Source organism: Pseudophryne corroboree, chromosome 11 (genome assembly GCF_028390025.1).
Source record: "Pseudophryne corroboree isolate aPseCor3 chromosome 11, aPseCor3.hap2, whole genome shotgun sequence".
In the NCBI taxonomy this organism is placed as follows: Eukaryota; Metazoa; Chordata; class Amphibia; order Anura; family Myobatrachidae; genus Pseudophryne; species Pseudophryne corroboree.
The window spans coordinates 129,312,494-129,337,667 of NC_086454.1; the positions used below are offsets into that span (position 1 = coordinate 129,312,494).

Sequence of the window (25,174 nt, forward strand, 5' to 3'; positions counted from 1 at the left end):
TGCTTACATGACCAAAAAAGCCTTCTGGCAGCTACAGTTGTCAATTCAAAACTCTTCTGGATCAACTGATGAAGTTGATTCCTGCACGGTACAATACAGATTAATACAATGTATATACCATTGTTGCTATCTTTAAAGTTTAATTATGGAAAAGCTCTTTCTACAGTTTGTAATGATACTGAAAAATTATGATGGGATTATCAGCATGAACAGAATCAGTACAATAAAATAATTTTAAGACATGCTCTTGGAACCAATTTGCAGATTAGACTGAACATCATAACTCTGTGTACAAATTGAATATCCAAATGTGTGACCAAATTGAAATGGTTCTCCTCACTTAAAGCTCTTGAGCAGACTATTTCAACATTGGGAGCTGCAATTTATATTTTTGCAGCAGTAACAAGAAAGTAGCACTAGGCCCCAGTGAGATTTGAACTCACGACCCCTGGTTTACAAGACCAGTGTTCTAACCCCTGAGATATGGAGCCTTGCCTTCAGCACCATGTATGTTCATTCTGCTTAGTGCTGGAAAAAAATCTTCTGCAAATTTCAAATCTCTGTTATCATTTTATTGTCGCTTTTTGTCCCAATGTAGACTTTTCACAAAAAAATTCTACAAATTTGCAATATCCTTGATTGAGGCATGTAGTATATAACTTTTTCAGAAAATCAAATAAATGCAAAAATTAGCTGTCTTTGCTTGAATTTAATTATATAGAAAATATTGAAAAAGTTGGACATATTTTTAATGGGGCTCTCCAACTTTGTGTTAGAGTGTCCTGTAGTGAGCTGAAATAATAATACCATGCCTGTCAGCAGAAACAGAACAGGTGTACAACAGGGTGAGAAGTATTAAAAACCTCCTAATGTGTGTGTTTTTGTGCTATCATTAAAGTTAAATTATTGGAAAGCTCTTACCATAGTTTCATAATAATAGTGAAAAACTTGTTGGAACTATCAGCATGAACAGAATCAGCCCAATAAAATGCAACAAATATGTTTTAGACATGCTCTTGTAACCAATCAGCAGATTAGACTGAACATCATAACTCTGTGTACAAATTGAATATCCAAATGTGTGACCAAATTGAAATGGTTCTCCTCACTTAAAGATATTGCATAGACTATTTTAACATTGGGAAACACTAGGTCCCAGTGAGATTGGACCTCATGACCCCTGGTTTACGAGACCAGTGCGCTAACCCCTGAGAGATGGAGCCACATAAGTAGCCAGAACTGTGACCAATACGGGGTCTGAATTATGGTGGAAAAGAGTTTTCTTCAAATTTCAGTAATCTTATTGGATATTATTAGTTGTAGCTCATTCTCCAAATATACACTTTTAACAAATGACCACTGCTGAAATGCCTGCTTGGGACATGCAGTTAATAACCTATTAAACAATTTAAAGAAACTTTCAGTTTGCTGTTGTATGTTGAATAGGTGTATATATAAAATTGAGGAAATGTTGGTCATGTTTTCCATGCCTCACAAACCTTGTGCTCCTTAGTCTGGAATGCCTTCAAAATGATATGACAGAATGTCTTTATATTGAGATATTTGTGACCAATAGTGGTCATTACCTTGAGTATGCTTGCATTTGTACTTTATATATGCTTACATGACCAAAAAAGCCTTCTGGCGGCTACAGTTGTCAATTCAAAACTCTTCTGGATCAACTGATGAAGTTGATTCCTGCACGGTACAATACAGATTAATACAACGTATATACCATTGTTGCTATCTTTAAAGTTTAATTATGGAAAAGCTCTTTCTACAGTTTGTAATGATACTGAAAAATTATGATGGGATTATCAGCATGAACAGAATCAGTACAATAAAATAATTTTAAGACATGCTCTTGGAACCAATTTGCAGATTAGACTGAACATCATAACTCTGTGTACAAATTGAATATCCAAATGTGTGACCAAATTGAAATGGTTCTCCTCACTTAAAGCTCTTGAGCAGACTATTTCAACATTGGGAGCTGCAATTTAAATTTTAGCAGCTGTAACAATAAAGTAGCACTAGGCCCCAGTGAGATTTGAACTCATGATCCCTTGTTTACAAGACCAGTGATCTAACACCTAAACTATGGAGCCTTGCCTTTTGGACCATGTTTGTTCATTCTGCTTAGTGATGGAAAAAAATCTTCTGCAAATTTCAAATATCCTTTATTATTTTATTGTTGCTCTTTGTCCCAATGTAGACTTTTCACACAAAAATTCTAAAAATGTGCAATATCCTTGATTGAGGCATGTAGTATATAACTTTTTAAGAAAATCAAATAAATGCCAAAATTAGCTGTCTTTGCTTGAATTGAATTATATAGAAAATATTGAAAAAGTTGGACATATTTTTAATGGCTCTCCAACTTTGTGTTAGAGTGTCCTGTAGTGAGCTGAAATGATAATACCATGCCTGTCAGCAGAAACAGAACAGGTGTACAACAGGGTGAGAAGTATTAAAAACCTCCTAATGTGTGTGTTTTTGTGCTATCATTAAAGTTAAATTATTGGAAAGCTCTTACCATAGTTTCATAATAATAGTGAAAAACTTGTTGGTACTATCAGCATGAACAGAATCAGCCCAATAAAATGCAACAAATATGTTTTAGACATGCTCTTGTAACCAATCAGCAGATTAGACTGAACATCATAACTCTGTGTACAAATTGAATATCCAAATGTGTGACCAAATTGAAATGGTTCTCCTCACTTAAAGATATTGCATAGACTATTTTAACATTGGGAAACACTAGGTCCCAGTGAGATTGGACCTCATGACCCCTGGTTTACGAGACCAGTGCTCTAACCCCTGAGAGATGGAGCCACATAAGTAGCCAGAACTGAGACCAATACGGGGTCTAAATTATGGTGGAAAAGAGTTTTCTTCAAATTTCAGTAATCTTATTGGATATTATTAGTTGTAGCTCATTCTCCAAATATACACTTTTAACAAATGACCACTGCTGAAATGCCTGCTTGGGACATGCAGTTAATAACCTATTAAACAATTTAAAGAAACTTTCAGTTTGCTGTTGTATGTTGAATAGGTGTATATATAAAATTGAGGAAATGTTGGTCATGTTTTCCATGCCTCACAAACCTTGTGCTCCTTAGTCTGGAATGCCTTCAAAATGATATGACAGAATGTCTTTATATTGAGATATTTGTGACCAATAGTGGTCATTACCTTGAGTATGCTTGCATTTGTACTTTATATATGCTTACATGACCAAAAAAGCCTTCTGGCAGCTACAGTTGTCAATTCAAAACTCTTCTGGATCAACTGATGAAGTTGATTCCTGCACGGTACAATACAGATTAATACAATGTATATACCATTGTTGCTATCTTTAAAGTTTAATTATGGAAAAGCTCTTTCTACAGTTTGTAATGATACTGAAAAATTATGATGGGATTATCAGCATGAACAGAATCAGTACAATAAAATAATTTTAAGACATGCTCTTGGAACCAATTTGCAGATTAGACTGAACATCATAACTCTGTGTACAAATTGAATATCCAAATGTGTGACCAAATTGAAATGGTTCTCCTCACTTAAAGCTCTTGAGCAGACTATTTCAACATTGGGAGCTGCAATTTATATTTTAGCAGCAGTAACAAGAAAGTAGCACTAGGCCCCAGTGAGATTTGAACTCACGACCCCTGGTTTACAAGACCAGTGCTCTAACCACTGAGCTATGGAGCCTTGCCATCAGCATTATTTATGTTCATTCTGCTTAGTGATGGAAAAAAATCTTCTGCAAATTTCAAATCTCTGTTATCATTTTATTGTCGCTTTTTGTCCCAATGTAGACATTTCACAAAAAAATTCTACAAATTTGCAATATCCTTGATTGAGGCATGTAGTATATAACTTTTTCAGAAAATCAAATAAATGCAAAAATTAGCTGTCTTTGCTTGAATTGAATTATATAGAAAATATTGAAAAAGTTGGACATATTTTTAATGGCTCTCCAACTTTGTGTTAGAGTGTCCTGTAGTGAGCTGAAATGATAATACCATGCCTGTCAGCAGAAACAGAACAGGTGTACAACAGGGTGAGAAGTATTAAAAACCTCCTAATGTGTGTGTTTTTGTGCTATCATTAAAGTTAAATTATTGGAAAGCTCTTACCATAGTTTCATAATAATAGTGAAAAACTTGTTGGAACTATCAGCATGAACAGAATCAGCCCAATAAAATGCAACAAATATGTTTTAGACATGCTCTTGTAACCAATCAGCAGATTAGACTGAACATCATAACTCTGTGTACAAATTGAATATCCAAATGTGTGACCAAATTGAAATGGTTCTCCTCACTTAAAGATATTGCATAGACTATTTTAACATTGGGAAACACTAGGTCCCAGTGAGATTGGACCTCATGACCCCTGGTTTACGAGACCAGTGCTCTAACCCCTGAGAGATGGAGCCACATAAGTAGCCAGAACTGAGACCAATACGGGGTCTAAATTATGGTGGAAAAGAGTTTTCTTCAAATTTCAGTAATCTTATTGGATATTATTAGTTGTAGCTCATTCTCCAAATATACACTTTTAACAAATGACCACTGCTGAAATGCCTGCTTGGGACATGCAGTTAATAACCTATTAAACAATTTAAAGAAACTTTCAGTTTGCTGTTGTATGTTGAATAGGTGTATATATAAAATTGAGGAAATGTTGGTCATGTTTTCCATGCCTCACAAACCTTGTGCTCCTTAGTCTGGAATGCCTTCAAAATGATATGACAGAATGTCTTTATATTGAGATATTTGTGACCAATAGTGGTCATTACCTTGAGTATGCTTGCATTTGTACTTTATATATGCTTACATGACCAAAAAAGCCTTCTGGCAGCTACAGTTGTCAATTCAAAACTCTTCTGGATCAACTGATGAAGTTGATTCCTGCACGGTACAATACAGATTAATACAATGTATATACCATTGTTGCTATCTTTAAAGTTTAATTATGGAAAAGCTCTTTCTACAGTTTGTAATGATACTGAAAAATTATGATGGGATTATCAGCATGAACAGAATCAGTACAATAAAATAATTTTAAGACATGCTCTTGGAACCAGTTTGCAGATTAGACTGAACATCATAACTCTGTGTACAAATTGAATATCCAAATGTGTGACCAAATTGAAATGGTTCTCCTCACTTAAAGCTCTTGAGCAGACTATTTCAACATTGGGAGCTGCAATTTATATTTTAGCAGCAGTAACAAGAAAGTAGCACTAGGCCCCAGTGAGATTTGAACTCACGACCCCTGGTTTACAAGACCAGTGCCCACTGAGCTATGGAGCCTTGCCATCAGCATTATTTATGTTCATTCTGCTTAGTGATGGAAAAAAATCTTCTGCAAATTTCAAATCTCTGTTATCATTTTATTGTCGCTTTTTGTCCCAATGTAGACTTTTCACAAAAAAATTCTACAAATTTGCAATATCCTTGATTGAGGCATGTAGTATATAACTTTTTCAGAAAATCAAATAAATGCAAAAATTAGCTGTCTTTGCTTGAATTGAATTATATAGAAAATATTGAAAAAGTTGGACATATTTTTAATGGCTCTCCAACTTTGTGTTAGAGTGTCCTGTAGTGAGCTAAAATGATAATACCATGCCTGTCAGCAGAAACAAAACAGGTGTACAACAGGGTGAGAAGTATTAAAAACCTCCTAATGTGTGTGTTTTTGTGCTATCATTAAAGTTAAATTATTGGAAAGCTCTTACCATAGTTTCATAATAATAGTGAAAAACTTGTTGGAACTATCAGCATGAACAGAATCAGCCCAATAAAATGCAACAAATATGTTTTAGACATGCTCTTGTAACCAATCAGCAGATTAGACTGAACATCATAACTCTGTGTACAAATTGAATATCCAAATGTGTGACCAAATTGAAATGGTTCTCCTCACTTAAAGATATTGCATAGACTATTTTAACATTGGGAAACACTAGGTCCCAGTGAAATTGGACCTCATGACCCCTGGTTTACGAGACCAGTGCTCTAACCCCTGAGAGATGGAGCCACATAAGTAGCCAGAACTGTGACCAATACGGGGTCTGAATTATGGTGGAAAAGAGTTTTCTTCAAATTTCAGTAATCTTATTGGATATTATTAGTTGTAGCTCATTCTCCAAATATACACTTTTAACAAATGACCACTGCTGAAATGCCTGCTTGGGACATGCAGTTAATAACCTATTAAACAATTTAAAGAAACTTTCAGTTTGCTGTTGTATGTTGAATAGGTGTATATATAAAATTGAGGAAATGTTGGTCATGTTTTCCATGCCTCACAAACCTTGTGCTCCTTAGTCTGGAATGCCTTCAAAATGATATGACAGAATATCTTTATATTGAGATATTTGTGACCAATAGTGGTCATTACCTTGAGTATGCTTGCATTTGTACTTTATATATGCTTACATGACCAAAAAAGCCTTCTGGCAGCTACAGTTGTCAATTCAAAACTCTTCTGGATCAACTGATGAAGTTGATTCCTGCACGGTACAATACAGATTAATACAATGTATATACCATTGTTGCTATCTTTAAAGTTTAATTATGGAAAAGCTCTTTCTACAGTTTGTAATGATACTGAAAAATTATGATGGGATTATCAGCATGAACAGAATCAGTACAATAAAATAATTTTAAGACATGCTCTTGGAACAAATTTGCAGATTAGACTGAACATCATAACTCTGTGTACAAATTGAATATCCAAATGTGTGACCAAATTGAAATGGTTCTCCTCACTTAAAGCTCTTGAGCAGACTATTTCAACATTGGGAGCTGCAATTTATATTTTAGCAGCAGTAACAAGAAAGTAGCACTAGGCCCCAGTGAGATTTGAACTCACGACCCCTGGTTTACAAGACCAGTGCCCTTTGAGCTATGGAGCCTTGCCATCAGCATTATTTATGTTCATTCTGCTTAGTGATGGAAAAAAATCTTCTGCAAATTTCAAATCTCTGTTATCATTTTATTGTCGCTTTTTGTCCCAATGTAGACTTTTCACAAAAAAATTCTACAAATTTGCAATATCCTTGATTGAGGCATGTAGTATATAACTTTTTCAGAAAATCAAATAAATGCAGAAATTAGCTGTCTTTGCTTGAATTGAATTAAATAGAAAATATTGAAAAAGTTGGACATATTTTTAATGGCTCTCCAACTTTGTGTTAGAGTGTCCTGTAGTGAGCTGAAATGATAATACCATGCCTGTCAGCAGAAACAGAACAGCCGTACAACAGGGTGAGAAGTATTAAAAACCTCCTAATGTGTGTGTTTTTGTGCTATCATTAAAGTTAAATTATTGGAAAGCTCTTACCATAGTTTCATAATAATAGTGAAAAACTTGTTGGAACTATCAGCATGAACAGAATCAGCCCAATAAAATGCAACAAATATGTTTTAGACATGCTCTTGTAACCAATCAGCAGATTAGACTGAACATCATAACTCTGTGTACAAATTGAATATCCAAATGTGTGACCAAATTGAAATGGTTCTCCTCACTTAAAGATATTGCATAGACTATTTTAACATTGGGAAACACTAGGTCCCAGTGAAATTGGACCTCATGACCCCTGGTTTACGAGACCAGTGCTCTAACCCCTGAGAGATGGAGCCACATAAGTAGCCAGAACTGTGACCAATACGGGGTCTGAATTATGGTGGAAAAGAGTTTTCTTCAAATTTCAGTAATCTTATTGGATATTATTAGTTGTAGCTCATTCTCCAAATATACACTTTTAACAAATGACCACTGCTGAAATGCCTGCTTGGGACATGCAGTTAATAACCTATTAAACAATTTAAAGAAACTTTCAGTTTGCTGTTGTATGTTGAATAGGTGTATATATGAAATTGAGGAAATGTTGGTCATGTTTTCCATGCCTCACAAACCTTGTGCTCCTTAGTCTGGAATGCCTTCAAAATGATATGACAGAATGTCTTTATATTGAGATATTTGTGACCAATAGTGGTCATTACCTTGAGTATGCTTGCATTTGTACTTTATATATGCTTACATGACCAAAAAAGCCTTCTGGCAGCTACAGTTGTCAATTCAAAACTCTTCTGGATCAACTGATGAAGTTGATTCCTGCACGGTACAATACAGATTAATACAATGTATATACCATTGTTGCTATCTTTAAAGTTTAATTATGGAAAAGCTCTTTCTACAGTTTGTAATGATACTGAAAAATTATGATGGGATTATCAGCATGAACAGAATCAGTACAATAAAATAATTTTAAGACATGCTCTTGGAACCAGTTTGCAGATTAGACTGAACATCATAACTCTGTGTACAAATTGAATATCCAAATGTGTGACCAAATTGAAATGGTTCTCCTCACTTAAAGCTCTTGAGCAGACTATTTCAACATTGGGAGCTGCAATTTATATTTTAGCAGCAGTAACAAGAAAGTAGCACTAGGCCCCAGTGAGATTTGAACTCACGACCCCTGGTTTACAAGACCAGTGCCCACTGAGCTATGGAGCCTTGCCATCAGCATTATTTATGTTCATTCTGCTTAGTGATGGAAAAAAATCTTCTGCAAATTTCAAATCTCTGTTATCATTTTATTGTCGCTTTTTGTCCCAATGTAGACTTTTCACAAAAAAATTCTACAAATTTGCAATATCCTTGATTGAGGCATGTAGTATATAACTTTTTCAGAAAATCAAATAAATGCAAAAATTAGCTGTCTTTGCTTGAATTGAATTATATAGAAAATATTGAAAAAGTTGGACATATTTTTAATGGCTCTCCAACTTTGTGTTAGAGTGTCCTGTAGTGAGCTGAAATGATAATACCATGCCTGTCAGCAGAAACAGAACAGGTGTACAACAGGGTGAGAAGTATTAAAAACCTCCTAATGTGTGTGTTTTTGTGCTATCATTAAAGTTAAATTATTGGAAAGCTCTTACCATAGTTTCATAATAATAGTGAAAAACTTGTTGGAACTATCAGCATGAACAGAATCAGCCCAATAAAATGCAACAAATATGTTTTAGACATGCTCTTGTAACCAATCAGCAGATTAGACTGAACATCATAACTCTGTGTACAAATTGAATATCCAAATGTGTGACCAAATTGAAATGGTTCTCCTCACTTAAAGATATTGCATAGACTATTTTAACATTGGGAAACACTAGGTCCCAGTGAGATTGGACCTCATGACCCCTGGTTTACGAGACCAGTGCTCTAACCCCTGAGAGATGGAGCCACATAAGTAGCCAGAACTGAGACCAATACGGGGTCTAAATTATGGTGGAAAAGAGTTTTCTTCAAATTTCAGTAATCTTATTGGATATTATTAGTTGTAGCTCATTCTCCAAATATACACTTTTAACAAATGACCACTGCTGAAATGCCTGCTTGGGACATGCAGTTAATAACCTATTAAACAATTTAAAGAAACTTTCAGTTTGCTGTTGTATGTTGAATAGGTGTATATATAAAATTGAGGAAATGTTGGTCATGTTTTCCATGCCTCACAAACCTTGTGCTCCTTAGTCTGGAATGCCTTCAAAATGATATGACAGAATGTCTTTATATTGAGATATTTGTGACCAATAGTGGTCATTACCTTGAGTATGCTTGCATTTGTACTTTATATATGCTTACATGACCAAAAAAGCCTTCTGGCAGCTACAGTTGTCAATTCAAAACTCTTCTGGATCAACTGATGAAGTTGATTCCTGCACGGTACAATACAGATTAATACAATGTATATACCATTGTTGCTATCTTTAAAGTTTAATTATGGAAAAGCTCTTTCTACAGTTTGTAATGATACTGAAAAATTATGATGGGATTATCAGCATGAACAGAATCAGTACAATAAAATAATTTTAAGACATGCTCTTGGAACCAATTTGCAGATTAGACTGAACATCATAACTCTGTGTACAAATTGAATATCCAAATGTGTGACCAAATTGAAATGGTTCTCCTCACTTAAAGCTCTTGAGCAGACTATTTCAACATTGGGAGCTGCAATTTATATTTTAGCAGCAGTAACAAGAAAGTAGCACTAGGCCCCAGTGAGATTTGAACTCACGACCCCTGGTTTACAAGACCAGTGCCCACTGAGCTATGGAGCCTTGCCATCAGCATTATTTATGTTCATTCTGCTTAGTGATGGAAAAAAATCTTCTGCAAATTTCAAATCTCTGTTATCATTTTATTGTCGCTTTTTGTCCCAATGTAGACTTTTCACAAAAAAATTCTACAAATTTGCAATATCCTTGATTGAGGCATGTAGTATATAACTTTTTCAGAAAATCAAATAAATGCAAAAATTAGCTGTCTTTGCTTGAATTGAATTATATAGAAAATATTGAAAAAGTTGGACATATTTTTAATGGCTCTCCAACTTTGTGTTAGAGTGTCCTGTAGTGAGCTAAAATGATAATACCATGCCTGTCAGCAGAAACAAAACAGGTGTACAACAGGGTGAGAAGTATTAAAAACCTCCTAATGTGTGTGTTTTTGTGCTATCATTAAAGTTAAATTATTGGAAAGCTCTTACCATAGTTTCATAATAATAGTGAAAAACTTGTTGGAACTATCAGCATGAACAGAATCAGCCCAATAAAATGCAACAAATATGTTTTAGACATGCTCTTGTAACCAATCAGCAGATTAGACTGAACATCATAACTCTGTGTACAAATTGAATATCCAAATGTGTGACCAAATTGAAATGGTTCTCCTCACTTAAAGATATTGCATAGACTATTTTAACATTGGGAAACACTAGGTCCCAGTGAAATTGGACCTCATGACCCCTGGTTTACGAGACCAGTGCTCTAACCCCTGAGAGATGGAGCCACATAAGTAGCCAGAACTGTGACCAATACGGGGTCTGAATTATGGTGGAAAAGAGTTTTCTTCAAATTTCAGTAATCTTATTGGATATTATTAGTTGTAGCTCATTCTCCAAATATACACTTTTAACAAATGACCACTGCTGAAATGCCTGCTTGGGACATGCAGTTAATAACCTATTAAACAATTTAAAGAAACTTTCAGTTTGCTGTTGTATGTTGAATAGGTGTATATATAAAATTGAGGAAATGTTGGTCATGTTTTCCATGCCTCACAAACCTTGTGCTCCTTAGTCTGGAATGCCTTCAAAATGATATGACAGAATATCTTTATATTGAGATATTTGTGACCAATAGTGGTCATTACCTTGAGTATGCTTGCATTTGTACTTTATATATGCTTACATGACCAAAAAAGCCTTCTGGCAGCTACAGTTGTCAATTCAAAACTCTTCTGGATCAACTGATGAAGTTGATTCCTGCACGGTACAATACAGATTAATACAATGTATATACCATTGTTGCTATCTTTAAAGTTTAATTATGGAAAAGCTCTTTCTACAGTTTGTAATGATACTGAAAAATTATGATGGGATTATCAGCATGAACAGAATCAGTACAATAAAATAATTTTAAGACATGCTCTTGGAACCAGTTTGCAGATTAGACTGAACATCATAACTCTGTGTACAAATTGAATATCCAAATGTGTGACCAAATTGAAATGGTTCTCCTCACTTAAAGCTCTTGAGCAGACTATTTCAACATTGGGAGCTGCAATTTATATTTTAGCAGCAGTAACAAGAAAGTAGCACTAGGCCCCAGTGAGATTTGAACTCACGACCCCTGGTTTACAAGACCAGTGCCCACTGAGCTATGGAGCCTTGCCATCAGCATTATTTATGTTCATTCTGCTTAGTGATGGAAAAAAATCTTCTGCAAATTTCAAATCTCTGTTATCATTTTATTGTCGCTTTTTGTCCCAATGTAGACTTTTCACAAAAAAATTCTACAAATTTGCAATATCCTTGATTGAGGCATGTAGTATATAACTTTTTCAGAAAATCAAATAAATGCAAAAATTAGCTGTCTTTGCTTGAATTGAATTATATAGAAAATATTGAAAAAGTTGGACATATTTTTAATGGCTCTCCAACTTTGTGTTAGAGTGTCCTGTAGTGAGCTGAAATGATAATACCATGCCTGTCAGCAGAAACAGAACAGGTGTACAACAGGGTGAGAAGTATTAAAAACCTCCTAATGTGTGTGTTTTTGTGCTATCATTAAAGTTAAATTATTGGAAAGCTCTTACCATAGTTTCATAATAATAGTGAAAAACTTGTTGGAACTATCAGCATGAACAGAATCAGCCCAATAAAATGCAACAAATATGTTTTAGACATGCTCTTGTAACCAATCAGCAGATTAGACTGAACATCATAACTCTGTGTACAAATTGAATATCCAAATGTGTGACCAAATTGAAATGGTTCTCCTCACTTAAAGATATTGCATAGACTATTTTAACATTGGGAAACACTAGGTCCCAGTGAGATTGGACCTCATGACCCCTGGTTTACGAGACCAGTGCTCTAACCCCTGAGAGATGGAGCCACATAAGTAGCCAGAACTGAGACCAATACGGGGTCTAAATTATGGTGGAAAAGAGTTTTCTTCAAATTTCAGTAATCTTATTGGATATTATTAGTTGTAGCTCATTCTCCAAATATACACTTTTAACAAATGACCACTGCTGAAATGCCTGCTTGGGACATGCAGTTAATAACCTATTAAACAATTTAAAGAAACTTTCAGTTTGCTGTTGTATGTTGAATAGGTGTATATATAAAATTGAGGAAATGTTGGTCATGTTTTCCATGCCTCACAAACCTTGTGCTCCTTAGTCTGGAATGCCTTCAAAATGATATGACAGAATGTCTTTATATTGAGATATTTGTGACCAATAGTGGTCATTACCTTGAGTATGCTTGCATTTGTACTTTATATATGCTTACATGACCAAAAAAGCCTTCTGGCAGCTACAGTTGTCAATTCAAAACTCTTCTGGATCAACTGATGAAGTTGATTCCTGCACGGTACAATACAGATTAATACAATGTATATACCATTGTTGCTATCTTTAAAGTTTAATTATGGAAAAGCTCTTTCTACAGTTTGTAATGATACTGAAAAATTATGATGGGATTATCAGCATGAACAGAATCAGTACAATAAAATAATTTTAAGACATGCTCTTGGAACCAATTTGCAGATTAGACTGAACATCATAACTCTGTGTACAAATTGAATATCCAAATGTGTGACCAAATTGAAATGGTTCTCCTCACTTAAAGCTCTTGAGCAGACTATTTCAACATTGGGAGCTGCAATTTATATTTTAGCAGCAGTAACAAGAAAGTAGCACTAGGCCCCAGTGAGATTTGAACTCACGACCCCTGGTTTACAAGACCAGTGCCCACTGAGCTATGGAGCCTTGCCATCAGCATTATTTATGTTCATTCTGCTTAGTGATGGAAAAAAATCTTCTGCAAATTTCAAATCTCTGTTATCATTTTATTGTCGCTTTTTGTCCCAATGTAGACTTTTCACAAAAAAATTCTACAAATTTGCAATATCCTTGATTGAGGCATGTAGTATATAACTTTTTCAGAAAATCAAATAAATGCAAAAATTAGCTGTCTTTGCTTGAATTGAATTATATAGAAAATATTGAAAAAGTTGGACATATTTTTAATGGCTCTCCAACTTTGTGTTAGAGTGTCCTGTAGTGAGCTGAAATGATAATACCATGCCTGTCAGCAGAAACAGAACAGGTGTACAACAGGGTGAGAAGTATTAAAAACCTCCTAATGTGTGTGTTTTTGTGCTATCATTAAAGTTAAATTATTGGAAAGCTCTTACCATAGTTTCATAATAATAGTGAAAAACTTGTTGGAACTATCAGCATGAACAGAATCAGCCCAATAAAATGCAACAAATATGTTTTAGACATGCTCTTGTAACCAATCAGCAGATTAGACTGAACATCATAACTCTGTGTACAAATTGAATATCCAAATGTGTGACCAAATTGAAATGGTTCTCCTCACTTAAAGATATTGCATAGACTATTTTAACATTGGGAAACACTAGGTCCCAGTGAGATTGGACCTCATGACCCCTGGTTTACGAGACCAGTGCTCTAACCCCTGAGAGATGGAGCCACATAAGTAGCCAGAACTGAGACCAATACGGGGTCTAAATTATGGTGGAAAAGAGTTTTCTTCAAATTTCAGTAATCTTATTGGATATTATTAGTTGTAGCTCATTCTCCAAATATACACTTTTAACAAATGACCACTGCTGAAATGCCTGCTTGGGACATGCAGTTAATAACCTATTAAACAATTTAAAGAAACTTTCAGTTTGCTGTTGTATGTTGAATAGGTGTATATATAAAATTGAGGAAATGTTGGTCATGTTTTCCATGCCTCACAAACCTTGTGCTCCTTAGTCTGGAATGCCTTCAAAATGATATGACAGAATGTCTTTATATTGAGATATTTGTGACCAATAGTGGTCATTACCTTGAGTATGCTTGCATTTGTACTTTATATATGCTTACATGACCAAAAAAGCCTTCTGGCAGCTACAGTTGTCAATTCAAAACTCTTCTGGATCAACTGATGAAGTTGATTCCTGCACGGTACAATACAGATTAATACAATGTATATACCATTGTTGCTATCTTTAAAGTTTAATTATGGAAAAGCTCTTTCTACAGTTTGTAATGATACTGAAAAATTATGATGGGATTATCAGCATGAACAGAATCAGTACAATAAAATAATTTTAAGACATGCTCTTGGAACCAATTTGCAGATTAGACTGAACATCATAACTCTGTGTACAAATTGAATATCCAAATGTGTGACCAAATTGAAATGGTTCTCCTCACTTAAAGCTCTTGAGCAGACTATTTCAACATTGGGAGCTGCAATTTATATTTTAGCAGCAGTAACAAGAAAGTAGCACTAGGCCCCAGTGAGATTTGAACTCACGACCCCTGGTTTACAAGACCAGTGCCCACTGAGCTATGGAGCCTTGCCATCAGCATTATTTATGTTCATTCTGCTTAGTGATGGAAAAAAATCTTCTGCAAATTTCAAATCTCTGTTATCATTTTATTGTTGCTTTTTGTCCCAATGTAGACTTTTCACAAAAAAATTCTACAAATTTGCAATATCCTTGATTGAGGCATGTAGTATATAACTTTTTCAGAAAATCAAATAAATGCAAAAATTAGCTGTCTTTGCTTGAATTGAATTATATAGAAAATATTGAAAAAGTTGGACATATTTTTAATATCTCTCCAACTTTGTGTTAGAGTGTCCTGTAGTGAGCTGAAATGATAATACCATGCCTGTCAGCAGAAACAGAACAGGTGTACAACAGGGTGAGAAGTATTAAAAACCTCCTAATGTGTGTGTTTTTGTGCTATCATTAAAGTTAAATTATTGGAAAGCTCCTACCATAGTTTCATAATAATAGTGAAAAACTTGTTGGAACTATCAGCATGAACAGAATCAGCCCAATAAAATGCAACAAATATGTTTTAGACATGCTCTTGTAACCAATCAGCAGATTAGACTGAACATCATAACTCTGTGTACAAATTGAATATCCAAATGTGTGACCAAATTGAAATGGTTCTCCTCACTTAAAGATATTGCATAGACTATTTTAACATTGGGAAACACTAGGTCCCAGTGAGATTGGACCTCATGACCCCTGGTTTACGAGACCAGTGCTCTAACCCCTGAGAGATGGAGCCACATAAGTAGCCAGAACTGAGACCAATACGGGGTCTAAATTATGGTGGAAAAGAGTTTTCTTCAAATTTCAGTAATCTTATTGGATATTATTAGTTGTAGCTCATTCTCCAAATATACACTTTTAACAAATGACCACTGCTGAAATGCCTGCTTGGGACATGCAGTTAATAACCTATTAAACAATTTAAAGAAACTTTCAGTTTGCTGTTGTATGTTGAATAGGTGTATATATAAAATTGAGGAAATGTTGGTCATGTTTTCCATGCCTCACAAACCTTGTGCTCCTTAGTCTGGAATGCCTTCAAAATGATATGACAGAATGTCTTTATATTGAGATATTTGTGACCAATAGTGGTCATTACCTTGAGTATGCTTGCATTTGTACTTTATATATGCTTACATGACCAAAAAAGCCTTCTGGCAGCTACAGTTGTCAATTCAAAACTCTTCTGGATCAACTGATGAAGTTGATTCCTGCACGGTACAATACAGATTAATACAATGTATATACCATTGTTGCTATCTTTAAAGTTTAATTATGGAAAAGCTCTTTCTACAGTTTGTAATGATACTGAAAAATTATGATGGGATTATCAGCATGAACAGAATCAGTACAATAAAATAATTTTAAGACATGCTCTTGGAACCAATTTGCAGATTAGACTGAACATCATAACTCTGTGTACAAATTGAATATCCAAATGTGTGACCAAATTGAAATGGTTCTCCTCACTTAAAGCTCTTGAGCAGACTATTTCAACATTGGGAGCTGCAATTTATATTTTAGCAGCAGTAACAAGAAAGTAGCACTAGGCCCCAGTGAGATTTGAACTCACGACCCCTGGTTTACAAGACCAGTGCCCACTGAGCTATGGAGCCTTGCCATCAGCATTATTTATGTTCATTCTGCTTAGTGATGGAAAAAAATCTTCTGCAAATTTCAAATCTCTGTTATCATTTTATTGTCGCTTTTTGTCCCAATGTAGACTTTTCACACAAAAATTCTACAAATTTGCAATATCCTTGATTGAGGCATGTAGTATATAACTTTTTCAGAAAATCAAATAAATGCAGAAATTAGCTGTCTTTGCTTGAATTGAATTATATAGAAAATATTGAAAAAGTTGGACATATTTTTAATGGCTCTCCAACTTTGTGTTAGAGTGTCCTGTAGTGAGCTGAAATGATAATACCATGCCTGTCAGCAGAAACAGAACAGCCGTACAACAGGGTGAGAAGTATTAAAAACCTCCTAATGTGTGTGTTTTTGTGCTATCATTAAAGTTAAATTATTGGAAAGCTCTTACCATAGTTTCATAATAATAGTGAAAAACTTGTTGGAACTATCAGCATGAACAGAATCAGCCCAATAAAATGCAACAAATATGTTTTAGACATGCTCTTGTAACCAATCAGCAGATTAGACTGAACATCATAACTCTGTGTACAAATTGAATATCCAAATGTGTGACCAAATTGAAATGGTTCTCCTCACTTAAAGATATTGCATAGACTATTTTAACATTGGGAAACACTAGGTCCCAGTGAAATTGGACCTCATGACCCCTGGTTTACGAGACCAGTGCTCTAACCCCTGAGAGATGGAGCCACATAAGTAGCCAGAACTGTGACCAATACGGGGTCTGAATTATGGTGGAAAAGAGTTTTCTTCAAATTTCAGTAATCTTATTGGATATTATTAGTTGTAGCTCATTCTCCAAATATACACTTTTAACAAATGACCACTGCTGAAATGCCTGCTTGGGACATGCAGTTAATAACCTATTAAACAATTTAAAGAAACTTTCAGTTTGCTGTTGTATGTTGAATAGGTGTATATATAAAATTGAGGAAATGTTGGTCATGTTTTCCATGCCTCACAAACCTTGTGCTCCTTAGTCTGGAATGCCTTCAAAATGATATGACAGAATGTCTTTATATTGAGATATTTGTGACCAATAGTGGTCATTACCTTGAGTATGCTTGCATTTGTACTTTATATATGCTTACATGACCAAAAAAGCCTTCTGGCAGCTACAGTTGTCAATTCAAAACTCTTCTGGATCAACTGATGAAGTTGATTCCTGCACGGTACAATACAGATTAATACAATGTATATACCATTGTTGCTATCTTTAAAGTTTAATTATGGAAAAGCTCTTTCTACAGTTTGTAATGATACTGAAAAATTATGATGGGATTATCAGCATGAACAGAATCAGTACAATAAAATAATTTTAAGACATGCTCTTGGAACCAGTTTGCAGATTAGACTGAACATCATAATTCTGTGTACAAATTGAATATCCAAATGTGTGACCAAATTGAAATGGTTCTCCTCACTTAAAGCTCTTGAGCAGACTATTTCAACATTGGGAGCTGCAATTTATATTTTAGCAGCAGTAACAAGAAAGTAGCACTAGGCCCCAGTGAGATTTGAACTCACAACCCCTGGTTTACAAGACCAGTGCCCACTGAGCTATGGAGCCTTGCCATCAGCATTATTTATGTTCATTCTGCTTAGTGATGGAAAAAAATCTTCTGCAAATTTCAAATCTCTGTTATCATTTTATTGTCGCTTTTTGTCCCAATGTAGACTTTTCACACAAAAATTCTACAAATTTGCAATATCCTTGATTGAGGCATGTAGTATATAACTTTTTCAGAAAATCAAATAAATACAAAAATTAGCTGTCTTTGCTTGAATTGAATTATATAGAAAATATTGAAAAAGTTGGACATATTTTTAATGGCTCTCCAACTTTGTGTTAGAGTGTCCTGTAGTGAGCTGAAATGATAATACCATGCCTGTCAGCAGAAACAGAACAGGTGTACAACAGGGTGAGAAGTATTAAAAACCTCCTAATGTGTGTGTTTTTGTGCTATCATTAAAGTTAAATTATTGGAAAGCTCTTACCATAGTTTCATAATAATAGTGAAAAACTTGTTGGAACTATCAGCATGAACAGAATCAGCCCAATAAAATGCAACAAATATGTTTTAGACATGCTCTTGTAACCAATCAGCAGATTAGACTGAACATCATAACTCTGTGTACAAATTGAATATCCAAATGTGTGACCAAATTGAAATGGTTCTCCTCACTTAAAGATATTGCATAGACTATTTTAACATTGGGAAACACTAGGTCCCAGTGAGATTGGACCTCATGACCCCTGGTTTACGAGACCAGTGCTCTAACCCCTGAGAGATGGAGCCACATAAGTAGCCAGAACTGAGACCAATACGGGGTCTAAATTATGGTGGAAAAGAGTTTTCTTCAAATTTTAGCAATCTTATTGGATATTATTAGTTGTAGCTCATTCTCCAAATATACACTTTTAACAAATGACCACTGCTGAAATGCCTGCTTGGGACATGCAGTTAATAACCTATTAAACAATTTAAAGAAACTTTCAGTTTGCTGTTGTATGTTGAATAGGTGTATATATAAAATTGAGGAAATGTTGGTCATGTTTTCCATGCCTCACAAACCTTGTGCTCCTTAGTCTGGAATGCCTTCAAAATGATATGACAGAATGTCTTTATATTGAGATATTTGTGATCAATAGTGGTCATTACCTTGAGTATGCTTGCATTTGTACTTTATATATGCTTACATGACCAAAAAAGCCTTCTGGCACCTACAGTTGTCAATTCAAAACTCTTCTGGATCAACTGATGAAGTTGATTCCTGCACGGTACAATACAGATTAATACAATGTATATACCATTGTTGCTATCTTTAAAGTTTAATTATGGAAAAGCTCTTTCTACAGTTTGTAATGATACTGAAAAATTATGATGGGATTATCAGCATGAACAGAATCAGTACAATAAAATAATTTTAAGACATGCTCTTGGAACCAATTTGCAGATTAGACTGAACATCATAACTCTGTGTACAAATTGAATATCCTAATGTGTGACCAAATTGAAATGGTTCTCCTCACTTAAAGCTCTTGAGCAGACTATTTCAACATTGGGAGCTGCAATTTATATTTTAGCAGCAGTAACAAGAAAGTAGCACTAGGCCCCAGTGAGATTTGAACTCACAACCCCTGGTTTACAAGACCAGTGCTCTAACACCTGAGCTATGGAGCCTTGCCTTCAGCACCATGTATGTTCATTCTGCTTAGTGATGGAAAAAAATCTTCTGCAAATTTCAAATCTCTGTTATCATTTTATTGTCGCTTTTTGTCCCAATGTAGACTTTTCACAAAAAAATTCTACAAATTTGCAATATCCTTGATTGAGGCATGTAGTATATAACTTTTTCAGAAAATCAAATAAATGCAAAAATTAGCTGTCTTTGCTTGAATTGAATTATATAGAAAATATTGAAAAAGTTGGACATATTTTTAATGGCTCTCCAACTTTGTGTAAGAGTGTCCTGTAGTGAGCTGAAATGATAATACCATGCCTGTCAGCAGATACAGAACAGGTGTACAACAGGGTGAGAAGTATTAAAAACCTCCTAATGTGTGTGTTTTTGTGCTATCATTAAAGTTAAATTATTGGAAAGCTCTTACCATAGTTTCATAATAATAGTGAAAAACTTGTTGGAACTATCAGCATGAACAGAATCAGCCCAATAAAATGCAACAAATATGTTTTAGACATGCTCTTGTAACCAATCAGCAGATTAGACTGAACATCATAACTCTGTGTACAAATTGAATATCCAAATGTGTGACCAAATTGAAATGGTTCTCCTCACTTAAAGATATTGCATAGACTATTTTAACATTGGGAAACACTAGGTCCCAGTGAAATTGGACCTCATGACCCCTGGTTTACGAGACCAGTGCTCTAACCCCTGAGAGATGGAGCCACATAAGTAGCCAGAACTGTGACCAATACGGGGTCTGAATTATGGTGGAAAAGAGTTTTCTTCAAATTTCAGTAATCTTATTGGATATTATTAGTTGTAGCTCATTCTCCAAATATACACTTTTAACAAATGACCACTGCTGAAATGCCTGCTTGGGACATGCAGTTAATAACCTATTAAACAATTTAAAGAAACTTTCAGTTTGCTGTTGTATGTTGAATAGGTGTATATATAAAATTGAGGAAATGTTGGTCATGTTTTCCATGCCTCACAAACCTTGTGCTCCTTAGTCTGGAATGCCTTCAAAATGATATGACAGAATGTCTTTATATTGAGATATTTGTGATCAATAGTGGTCATTACCTTGAGTATGCTTGCATTTGTACTTTATATATGCTTACATGACCAAAAAAGCCTTCTGGCACCTACAGTTGTCAATTCAAAACTCTTCTGGATCAACTGATGAAGTTGATTCCTGCACGGTACAATACAGATTAATACAATGTATATACCATTGTTGCTATCTTTAAAGTTTAATTATGGAAAAGCTCTTTCTACAGTTTGTAATGATACTGAAAAATTATGATGGGATTATCAGCATGAACAGAATCAGTACAATAAAATAATTTTAAGACATGCTCTTGGAACCAATTTGCAGATTAGACTGAACATCATAACTCTGTGTACAAATTGAATATCCAAATGTGTGACCAAATTGAAATGGTTCTCCTCACTTAAAGCTCTTGAGCAGACTATTTCAACATTGGGAGCTGCAATTTATATTTTAGCAGCAGTAACAAGAAAGTAGCACTAGGCCCCAGTGAGATTTGAACTCACGACCCCTGGTTTACAAGACCAGTGCTCTAACCCCTGAGATATGGAGCCTTGCCTTCAGCACCATGTATGTTCATTCTGCTTAGTGATGGAAAAAAATCTTCTGCAAATTTCAAATCTCTGTTATCATTTTATTGTCGCTTTTTGTCCCAATGTAGACTTTTCACAAAAAAATTCTACAAATTTGCAATATCCTTGATTGAGGCATGTAGTATATAACTTTTTCAGAAAATCAAATAAATGCAAAAATTAGCTGTCTTTGCTTGAATTGAATTATATAGAAAATATTGAAAAAGTTGGACATATTTTTAATGGCTCTCCAACTTTGTGTAAGAGTGTCCTGTAGTGAGCTGAAATGATAATACCATGCCTGTCAGCAGAAACAGAACAGGTGTACAACAGGGTGAGAAGTATTAAAAACCTCCTAATGTGTGTGTTTTTGTGCTATCATTAAAGTTAAATTATTGGAAAGCTCTTACCATAGTTTCATAATAATAGTGAAAAACTTGTTGGAACTATCAGCATGAACAGAATCAGCCCAATAAAATGCAACAAATATGTTTTAGACATGCTCTTGTAACCAATCAGCAGATTAGACTGAACATCATAACTCTGTGTACAAATTGAATATCCAAATGTGTGACCAAATTGAAATGGTTCTCCTCACTTAAAGATATTGCATAGACTATTTTAACATTGGGAAACACTAGGTCCCAGTGAAATTGGACCTCATGACCCCTGGTTTACGAGACCAGTGCTCTAACCCCTGAGAGATGGAGCCACATAAGTAGCCAGAACTGTGACCAATACGGGGTCTGAATTATGGTGGAAAAGAGTTTTCTTCAAATTTCAGTAATCTTATTGGATATTATTAGTTGTAGCTCATTCTCCAAATATACACTTTTAAAAAATGACCACTGCTGAAATGCCTGCTTGGGACATGCAGTTAATAACCTATTAAACAATTTAAAGAAACTTTCAGTTTGCTGTTGTATGTTGAATAGGTGTATATATAAAATTGAGGAAATGTTGGTCATGTTTTCCATGCCTCACAAACCTTGTGCTCCTTAGTCTGGAATGCCTTCAAAATGATATGACAGAATGTCTTTATATTGAGATATTTGTGACCAATAGTGGTCATTACCTTGAGTATGCTTGCATTTGTACTTTATATATGCTTACATGACCAAAAAAGCCTTCTGGCAGCTACAGTTGTCAATTCAAAACTCTTCTGGATCAACTGATGAAGTTGATTCCTGCACGGTACAATACAGATTAATACAATGTATATACCATTGTTGCTATCTTTAAAGTTTAATTATGGAAAAGCTCTTTCTACAGTTTGTAATGATACTGAAAAATTATGATGGGATTATCAGCATGAACAGAATCAGTACAATAAAATAATTTTAAGACATGCTCTTGGAACCAGTTTGCAGATTAGACTGAACATCATAACTCTGTGTACAAATTGAATATCCAAATGTGTGACCAAATTGAAATGGTTCTCCTCACTTAAAGCTCTTGAGCAGACTATTTCAACATTGGGAGCTGCAATTTATATTTTAGCAGCAGTAACAAGAAAGTAGCACTAGGCCCCAGTGAGATTTGAACAAGACCAGTGCTCTAACCCCTGAGCTATGGAGCCTTGCCTTCAGCACCATGTTTGTTCATTCTGCTTAGTGATGGAAAAAAATCTTCTGCAAATTTCAAATCTCTGTTATCATTTTATTGTCGCTTTTTTTCCCAATGTAGACCTTTCACAAAAAAATTCTACAAATTTGCAATATCCTTGATTGAGGCATGTAGTATATAACTTTTTCAGAAAATCAAATAAATGCAAAAATTAGCTGTCTTTGCTTGAATTGAATTATATAGAAAATATTGAAAAAGTTGGACATATTTTTAATGGCTCTCCAACTTTGTGTTAGAGTGTCCTGTAGTGAGCTGAAATGATAATACCATGCCTGTCAGCAGAAACAGAACAGGTGTACAACAGGGTGAGAAGTATTAAAAACCTCCTAATGTGTGTGTGTTTTTGTGCTATCATTAAAGTTAAATTATTGGAAAGCTCTTACCATAGTTTCATAATAATAGTGAAAAACTTGTTGGAACTATCAGCATGAACAGAATCAGCCCAATAAAATGCAACAAATATGTTTTAGACATGCTCTTGTAACCAATCAGCAGATTAGACTGAACATCATAACTCTGTGTACAAATTGAATATCCAAATGTGTGACCAAATTGAAATGGTTCTCCTCACTTAAAGATATTGCATAGACTATTTTAACATTGGGAAACACTAGGTCCCAGTGAGATTGGACCTCATGACCCCTGGTTTACGAGACCAGTGCTCTAACCCCTGAGAGATGGAGCCACATAAGTAGCCAGAACTGAGACCAATACGGGGTCTAAATTATGGTGGAAAAGAGTTTTCTTCAAATTTCAGTAATCTTATTGGATATTATTAGTTGTAGCTCATTCTCCAAATATACACTTTTAACAAATGACCACTGCTGAAATGCCTGCTTGGGACATGCAGTTAATAACCTATTAAACAATTTAAAGAAACTTTCAGTTTGCTGTTGTATGTTGAATAGGTGTATATATAAAATTGAGGAAATGTTGGTCATGTTTTCCATGCCTCACAAACCTTGTGCTCCTTAGTCTGGAATGCCTTCAAAATGATATGACAGAATGTCTTTATATTGAGATATTTGTGATCAATAGTGGTCATTACCTTGAGTATGCTTGCATTTGTACTTTATATATGCTTACATGACCAAAAAAGCCTTCTGGCACCTACAGTTGTCAATTCAAAACTCTTCTGGATCAACTGATGAAGTTGATTCCTGCACGGTACAATACAGATTAATACAATGTATATACCATTGTTGCTATCTTTAAAGTTTAATTATGGAAAAGCTCTTTCTACAGTTTGTAATGATACTGAAAAATTATGATGGGATTATCAGCATGAACAGAATCAGTACAATAAAATAATTTTAAGACATGCTCTTGGAACCAATTTGCAGATTAGACTGAACATCATAACTCTGTGTACAAATTGAATATCCTAATGTGTGACCAAATTGAAATGGTTCTCCTCACTTAAAGCTCTTGAGCAGACTATTTCAACATTGGGAGCTGCAATTTATATTTTAGCAGCAGTAACAAGAAAGTAGCACTAGGCCCCAGTGAGATTTGAACTCACAACCCCTGGTTTACAAGACCAGTGCTCTAACACCTGAGCTATGGAGCCTTGCCTTCAGCACCATGTATGTTCATTCTGCTTAGTGATGGAAAAAAATCTTCTGCAAATTTCAAATCTCTGTTATCATTTTATTGTCGCTTTTTGTCCCAATGTAGACTTTTCACAAAAAAATTCTACAAATTTGCAATATCCTTGATTGAGGCATGTAGTATATAACTTTTTCAGAAAATCAAATAAATGCAAAAATTAGCTGTCTTTGCTTGAATTGAATTATATAGAAAATATTGAAAAAGTTGGACATATTTTTAATGGCTCTCCAACTTTGTGTAAGAGTGTCCTGTAGTGAGCTGAAATGATAATACCATGCCTGTCAGCAGAAACAGAACAGGTGTACAACAGGGTGAGAAGTATTAAAAACCTCCTAATGTGTGTGTTTTTGTGCTATCATTAAAGTTAAATTATTGGAAAGCTCTTACCATAGTTTCATAATAATAGTGAAAAACTTGTTGGAACTATCAGCATGAACAGAATCAGCCCAATAAAATGCAACAAATATGTTTTAGAC

General features: G+C 34.7%; 5 non-coding genes across 5 annotated transcripts; all 5 read right to left on the reverse strand.

Annotated features, from left to right (window-relative positions):
* Positions 1-418: 418 nt before the first annotated feature.
* On the reverse strand, positions 419-491 carry TRNAT-UGU (transfer RNA threonine (anticodon UGU)). The gene has a single exon. It is a non-coding gene; the product is annotated as a tRNA-Thr (tRNA).
* A 3,159-nt stretch (positions 492-3,650) lies between these two features.
* On the reverse strand, positions 3,651-3,723 carry TRNAT-UGU (transfer RNA threonine (anticodon UGU)). Its single transcript has one exon. It is a non-coding gene; the product is annotated as a tRNA-Thr (tRNA).
* Positions 3,724-19,755: 16,032 nt separating this feature from the next.
* TRNAT-UGU (transfer RNA threonine (anticodon UGU)) lies at positions 19,756-19,828 on the reverse strand. Its single transcript has one exon. It is a non-coding gene; the product is annotated as a tRNA-Thr (tRNA).
* Positions 19,829-21,370: 1,542 nt separating this feature from the next.
* On the reverse strand, positions 21,371-21,443 carry TRNAT-UGU (transfer RNA threonine (anticodon UGU)). Its single transcript has one exon. It is a non-coding gene; the product is annotated as a tRNA-Thr (tRNA).
* Positions 21,444-24,584: 3,141 nt separating this feature from the next.
* TRNAT-UGU (transfer RNA threonine (anticodon UGU)) lies at positions 24,585-24,657 on the reverse strand. The gene has a single exon. It is a non-coding gene; the product is annotated as a tRNA-Thr (tRNA).
* Between the last annotated feature and the right edge of the window lie 517 nt (positions 24,658-25,174).